Genomic DNA, 7,414 nt, shown 5'->3' with positions numbered 1-7,414 from the left:
ACGTCCCCTCCCTCCCTTCCCCCATCCCCCTAGCTTCTCCTCCTCCTCCTCTCACCACCCGTGCCTTCTTCTGCTCGGAAGGTCAAGAAGGCGGCCAAGGACGCCGACGACATCACGGGCCCCTTCCTCCGGATCGTCGCCCGCAGCCTCCTCAACGCCGGCGTCCTCTAGGTGATTCCTCCTCTCTCCTCCCCTCCTTCCCCCTAGGTTTCTCTCCCCGCCGGCGTCCTCTAGGTGATTCGAGGTGATGCCCCTCACCCCCAACATGCTGTACTGAACATGTAAAAATGCAGAACGGCAGCACTCTGCTAGTGAAAAACAAATACTGTTTCTTTGGAGCAGGAGAGGAATTCAGACTGCTGCATCAATGAGTTCCAACGACTCCCTATGGCCCATTCATTATTCAAACTACAAATTACTCATCATGGACAGCCAACAGGTGCAGTGCTCATGCACGAATGCATTGTAATTAAACATATATCCCTGAGTTAATTTACGATATAATGCTAAAGCTCAAAGGCCGGCAGCTTTCTGTTCTAGCAGCCATCAGACCTGAAAATTAAGCCCACTCAACTCCGTGCAGCAGATTCACATGATCATCTAATGATGACAAAAATCTGAGCCTCTGCAAGCTCCAATCCTGCATCAAACTTTAGGCTCGCCAAGTATTCGTTCTCTTTAGTTGTTACAGAAACCTGAGTATATATCTTGAGAAAAGTGGAGTAAGTGTGTTGCTCTACTCGTACATAACAGAAAGCGGAGGATGCTACTCCAGCAGCAACACAAATGGGCAAAAACAACAGCTCTCATTGTTCAATAATTAATAAAGGCATCAAATCTGCGTGTTCATTGTTCAAACTAACCATGGTAGGTAAACATATTCCAGAGACGTTGTATGATGCATGCTACAACTTGGTTGCAGTTTGAAACAACAAAAAAAAGGCTAGTCTGAACCCTGCTACAAACCAATGCATATATTGTACTGTATTCATTCTTGTAAACTGAACATGTTCATCTATCTATATATGCATTGTATTTTTTCCTTTGGAAAGTAAAGTTTATTTTCTGGCTGGCTGGCATGATGGCTCATGGATACCTCAGCTGCAGCTGCAGCTGGAGCTCAATGGATGCAACCTTTGTATCTTCCTGTAGTATGGAGTATTAAATTGCCCCCTAGGGTATAAGGTTTCATTTGGATGTTCTCCCAGAACAAAATCATGACTTGTGACAATCTAAGGAAAAGGGGGATGGCAAAACCCCTAGAGTGTGTTCATTGCAAAGAGATACAAACTGTATATCATTTATTTTTTGAATGTATTGTAGCTAGTAAAATCTGTGAAGATGTTGAAATGCTTTTCTAGGTGCCAATCGTTAACTTTGAATCTATTGCTAAGTTGTGGCTTTGCAATAAAAGATACATTCACTTGAATGCAGTGTGATTTTTTCTTTTCCAAAGGAAAAGAAAATGTGGTGTATAACAAATGTATTATTTGGTGGAAATTGAGATATCATATTAATCATTGACAAATTGGCTTTGAACAAATAATCTTAAATCCATGCATACCTACACAATTCATCTATTTGCAATGTGATGTTGTAAGGGTACTAATTGGTCTCTTCTGCTGCTTATCAGAGATGGGGGGAAGCAGCCACCACCGCTCTGCCTCACCGGAGTACGAGTTGGATGCTTTCGAGTTCTTCAGTGTCATACTTGGGACTTCAGTATCAGCCACGAGGCAGGTATATAAAACGAGAGATCTCCCCTTCACCCATCTCATTATGATAACTCTGTTGTTTGCTACATCACTCCTTGTCCCAAATTGCAGAGGCTGCCTGACACTTTTATGAACATGCTGGGTGAAGATCCGCCACATAATGTGAAGCTCCGACAGGCCGGCGGCGGGGTTCGCAGGCTGTGGGACGTGGAGTTGGTGATCAAGGAGGGCCACATGTACTTGTGTCGTGGTTGGGACAAGTTCTACAGTGCCTACGACCTGCGGACCGGGTACTTTCTTCTCTTCAAGTACGACGATGACGCCACAATGCTCATCGTGAAGGTTTTCAACACGACTATGTGTCGCATGCGCTACGCTGACGACGAAGATGCCAGTGCGTTCTGCCTCTTCTTATTCCTCTACATTTGGCTTTGTTTCACATCGATTGTTAACGGCCATTGTTGCAGTTGGACAGGCAATGGGAGCAGCTGCAGCGACACTGGCTACAGCCAAAGCAGCAGCGATTCTGGCTTTAGCGAAAGCAGCAGCGATTCTGGCAGCAGCAAAGACAGCAAGAAGGATGATCCGGACTGGAGTGGGGGAGAAGAGGAGCAGCGTGGGGATGAGGAGCTGCAGGATGACGATGGGCATCAGGCTGAGGATGACCTAGCGCTGGTGGTGGCTGACCAAGGGCAAGAGATGGTGGTGGCTGACCATGGGCAAGAGATGGTGCTGGCTGACCATGGGCAAGAGATGGTGCTGGCTGACCATGGGCAAGAGATGGTGGTGGCTGAGGATGACCTAGCGATGGTCGTGCCCGTCCTGCCTGAAGGTGGCCTCGCGATGGTGGTGGTGCCTGACAATGACCACGCACCGGTGGTGGTGCCGGCGATCCCACAGCTGGGCGACATGACCACGCCAATTGTGGTAGAAGACTACATCCCACAGCTGCCTCCACCGCCTCGCCGCTCTTGGCGCATCAGGCTGAGGAAGGAGAAGGAGAAGAACAATGAGAACTGACTATGTGAAACTTTTGTAATATGGTGTTGGATGGATAACGGTGCTGGATGAACAATGTGAAATTTTTGTAATATGTAACGATGGAACTATGTGTTGGCTATGTATGTATATATGATGAAACTTGTGTGTTGGATATGATTGTTATATGGATGCTTGTTGTATATATATGTGTTGGATATCTCATATGTGAAATAGTGACCTGAGATTAAGAAAAAAACGATTTTTTTTAAATGTTACTAATGGCGCACTTCCATCTGGTGCGCCATTAGTATACCAGTTACTAATGGCGCACCTTTGGGATACTAATGGCGCACCCGTGGTGCGCCATTAGGGTACCAGATACTAATGGCGCACCTGTGGTGCGCCATTACTAAAATATTCTAGTGGCGTGGTGCTAGTGGCGCACCAGTAGTGCGCCATTAATAGGCAAAACTGGTGCGCCACTAGTAAGCCTTTTTCTAGTAGTGTCTACTTGGTGCTAAGAATTTGTCTAGCATGAGGGGGAAAGGCAAGCTCAACATGTTGGATGATCCATGACAATATACTTTATCTCAGATATAAGAAAACATAACCCATTACATTGTCTTCCTTGTCCAACATCAACACTTTAGCATGTCATATTTTAATGAGTGCTCCCAATCATAAAAGATGTACAAGATAGTATATGTATATGTGAAACCTCTCTTTCCTTATTACTTCCTATTAATTGCAACGATGACCAAAGCTATGCTTGTCAACTCTCAACAATTTTTAATCATCACTCTTTCTATGTGAAGTCATTACTCTCGATAACATCAATATGATCTCTTTGTTTCTTTTTATTCTTTTCTCTTTTCTTTTATTCACTCAAGATCATGGCAAAATAGTCAAGCCCTTGACTCAACACTAATCTTTATTATATAGCTCACGGACTCGATTACATAGAGAGATCATAAAGCAAAACTCAAAACTAGATCATACCAAAAACTTTATTCTACTAGATCAAAATACTACTAGTGGGATCGAACTAAGAAAAATAGTAAAGATAGGAGTGTGGTTGTGATACGATACCGGGGCATCTCCCCCAAGCTTGGCAGTTGCCAAGGGGAGTGCCCATACCCATGTGATTATGTCTCCTTTGTTGGTGAAGAAGGTGGAGTTGTTGATGATGTGGGTTTGTCGTCCATCTTCCAAGGCATAGGCTCACCATCATAGAAGGATGATCGAGTCTCCGGGATCCTCACATCTGCAGCCAAACTCATTCTTTTGAATCTATATTCATACTCACAGTTTTGGTTTTGCAGATCATAGATTTGGGCTTGAAGGTGCTCGATCTTCTCGTGAAGCTTGAAGATGGTCTCCCCAATGTTGTTGGCATCCAGTTTGTGGCTGTTGGTGAACTCCGCGATCATCATGTGGTTGGAGTTGAGTCCACGTTCCCCATTCCTTGGCACTTGAAAACTTGTTGCTCCATTGCTTCGAGCCTCGTCTCCACGCTTCCGGTCCCCTTCGGTCCCTCAACATCGCGGATGTGCAGCAACCCATCACGCATCTCAATGGTTTGAGGGTGTTGCAGCACCTCCGCGAGGTAAGGGTTGATGACCTTCTCGAAGAACTTGTCCTTGGGGGCGCTTGGAGACGTCATGATAATCTAGATCTGTCAGAAAAACAGCTCAAAACAAGAACAGAGGATAATTGCGTGATACAGGGGTCAAAACCTTCGGGAGATTATATAATGAATTTTTACCGACCAAAATATGTATCGTGCAAGAAAACGGAGTCCGGAGAGCACACGAGGTGCCCACGAGGTAGGGGGCGCGCCCAGGGGCTAGGGCGCGCCCTCCACCCTCATGGAGCCCTCGTGTCCTTCCTGGACTGCTTCTTATTTTTCTATTTTTCTAAATATTCCAAAACAGAGAAATATTGCCATAAAAATTGTTTTGGAGTCGGTTTACTTACCGTACCACATACCTATTCCTTTTCGGAGTCTAAAACTTTCCGGAAAGTGTCCCTTATGTATTCCTCTGGGGTTACAGTTTCAATAATATTGGTTTCAGCGTTTATAGGATTACCTGAGATATAATGTTTGATTCTTTGACCGTTTACCACCTTCGGATTTGTGCCTTCGAAGTTGTTGATTTTTATGGTACCGGAACGATAGACCTCCTCGATAACGTAAGGGCCTTCCCATTTAGAGAGAAGGTTTCCTGCAAAAAATCTTAAACGAGAGTTCTATAGCAATACATAATCACCTACATTAAACTCGCGCTTTTGTATTCTTTTGTCATGCCATCTTTTAACTTTTTCTTTAAATAACTTGGCATTCTCATAAGCTTGGGTTCTCCATTCATCAAGTGAGCTAATGTCAAATAACCTTTTCTCGCTGGCAAGTTTGAAATCATAGTTGAGCTCTTTAATAGCCCAATATGCCTTATGTTCTAGTTCGAGAGGTAAGTGACATGCTTTTCCATAAACCATTTTATACGGAGACATACCCATAGGATTTTTATATGCAGTTCTGTAGGCCCATAATGCATCATCAAGTTTCTTGGACCAATTCTTTCTAGATCTATTAACAGTCTTTTGCAAAATTAATTTGAGCTCTCTATTACTCAATTCTACTTGACCACTAGACTGTGGGTGATAAGGAGATGCAATTCTATGATTAACATCATATTTAGCAAGCATTTTACGAAAAGCACCATGAATAAAATGTGAACCACCATCAGTCATTAAATATATAGGGACTCCAAACCTCGGAAAAATAACTTCTTTAATCATCTTGATAGAAGTGTTATGATCAGCACTACTAGTTGGAATAGCTTCTACCCACTTAGTAACGTAATCGACAGCACCTAAAATATGTGTATATCCATTAGAGGCAGGAAAAGGTCCCATAAAATAAAAGCCCCAAACATCGAATGGTTCAATAACAAGTGAATAATTCATAGGCATTTCTTGACGTCTACTAATATTACCAATTCTTTGACATTCATCACAAGATAAGACAAACTTACGGGCATCCTTGAAGAGGGTAGGCCAATAAAAACCGGATTGCGATACCTTATGTGCAGTTCTATCTCCAGCGTCGTGCCCTCCATAAGCCTCGGAGTGACACTTGCGTAGGATCTGTTCCTGTTCATGCTCAGGTACACAACGTCTAATAACACCATCTACTCCTTCTTTATAAAGATGTGGGTCATCCCAAAAGTAATGTCTCAAGTCATAGAAAAACTTTTTCTTTTGCTGGTATGTGAAACTAGGTGGTATAAATTTAGCAACAATGTAATTAGCATAATCAGCATACCATGGAGTACTACGAGAGGCATTTATGACATTTAATTGCTCGTCAGGAAAACTATCATCAATAGGTAGTGGGTCATCAAGAACATTTTCTAACCTAGACAAGTTGTCTGCAACGGGGTTCTCAGCTCCCTTTCTATCAACAATATGCAAATCAAATTCTTGTAGCAAGAGAACCCATCTAATAAGTCTAGGTTTAGCATCTTTCTTTTCCATAAGATATTTAATAGCAGCATGATCCATGTGAATAGTTACTTTAGAGTCAACAATATAAGGTCTGAACTTATCACAAGCAAATACAACTGCTAAGAATTCTTTTTCAGTAGTAGCATAATTTCTTTGAGCATTGTCCCGAGTCTTACTAGCATACTGAATAACATTTAATTTCTTATCAACTCTTTGCCCTAGAACAGCACCTACAGCATAATCACTAGCATCACACATAATTTCAAAGGGTAAATTCCAATCAGGTGGCTGAACAATAGGTGAAGAGATCAATGCTTTCTTAAGTATTTCAAATGCTTCTACACAATCATCATCAAAGACAAATGGTATATCTTTTTGTAATAAATTAGTTAGAGGCCGAGAAATTTTTGAGAAGTCCTTAATGAACCTCCTATAAAATCCGGCGTGACCAAGGAAACTTCTTATACCTTTGATGTCCTTGGGACATGGCATCTTTTCAATAGCATCAACCTTGGCTTTATCAACCTCAATACATCTTTCAGAAACTTTATGCCCCAAGACAATACCTTCATTAACCATAAAGTGGCACTTTTCCCAATTCAAGACAAGGTTAGTTTCTTCACATCTCTGCAAAACTCGATCAAGATTGCTCAAGCAATCATCAAAAGAAGATCCATAGACGGAAAAGTCGTCCATGAAAACCTCACAAATCTTTTCACAAAAGTCAGAGAATATAGCCATCATGCATCTTTGAAAGGTAGCAGGTGCATTACATAAACCAAAATACATACGTCTATGAGCAAAAGTACCAAAAGGGCAAGTAAAAGTGGTCTTTGATTGATCATTGGCCGACACAGGTATTTGAGAGAAACCAGAATAACCATCTAGAAAGCAATAATGTGTATGTTTGGATAATCTTTCTAGCATTTGATCGATAAAAGGTAAGGGGTAATGATCCTTTTTAGTAGCCTTATTTAATTTGCGGAAATCAATTACCATCCTATAACATGTAATAATTCTTTGCAGAATCAATTCATCTTTATCATTAGGAACGACGGTAATACCTCCCTTCTTAGGGACACAATGGACAGGACTTACCCACTGAATATCAGCAACGGGATAAATTATACCTGCCTCAAGGAGCTTTAGTATTTCTTTTCTTACCACTTCTTTCATCTTAGGTTTCAGCCGTCGTTGATGATCACGAACTG

Source organism: Triticum aestivum, chromosome 5D (genome assembly GCF_018294505.1).
Source record: "Triticum aestivum cultivar Chinese Spring chromosome 5D, IWGSC CS RefSeq v2.1, whole genome shotgun sequence".
Classification (NCBI taxonomy): domain Eukaryota; kingdom Viridiplantae; phylum Streptophyta; class Magnoliopsida; order Poales; family Poaceae; genus Triticum; species Triticum aestivum.
The sequence above is the reverse complement of the archived record's forward strand: the minus strand, read 5'-3'. Positions refer to the sequence as shown.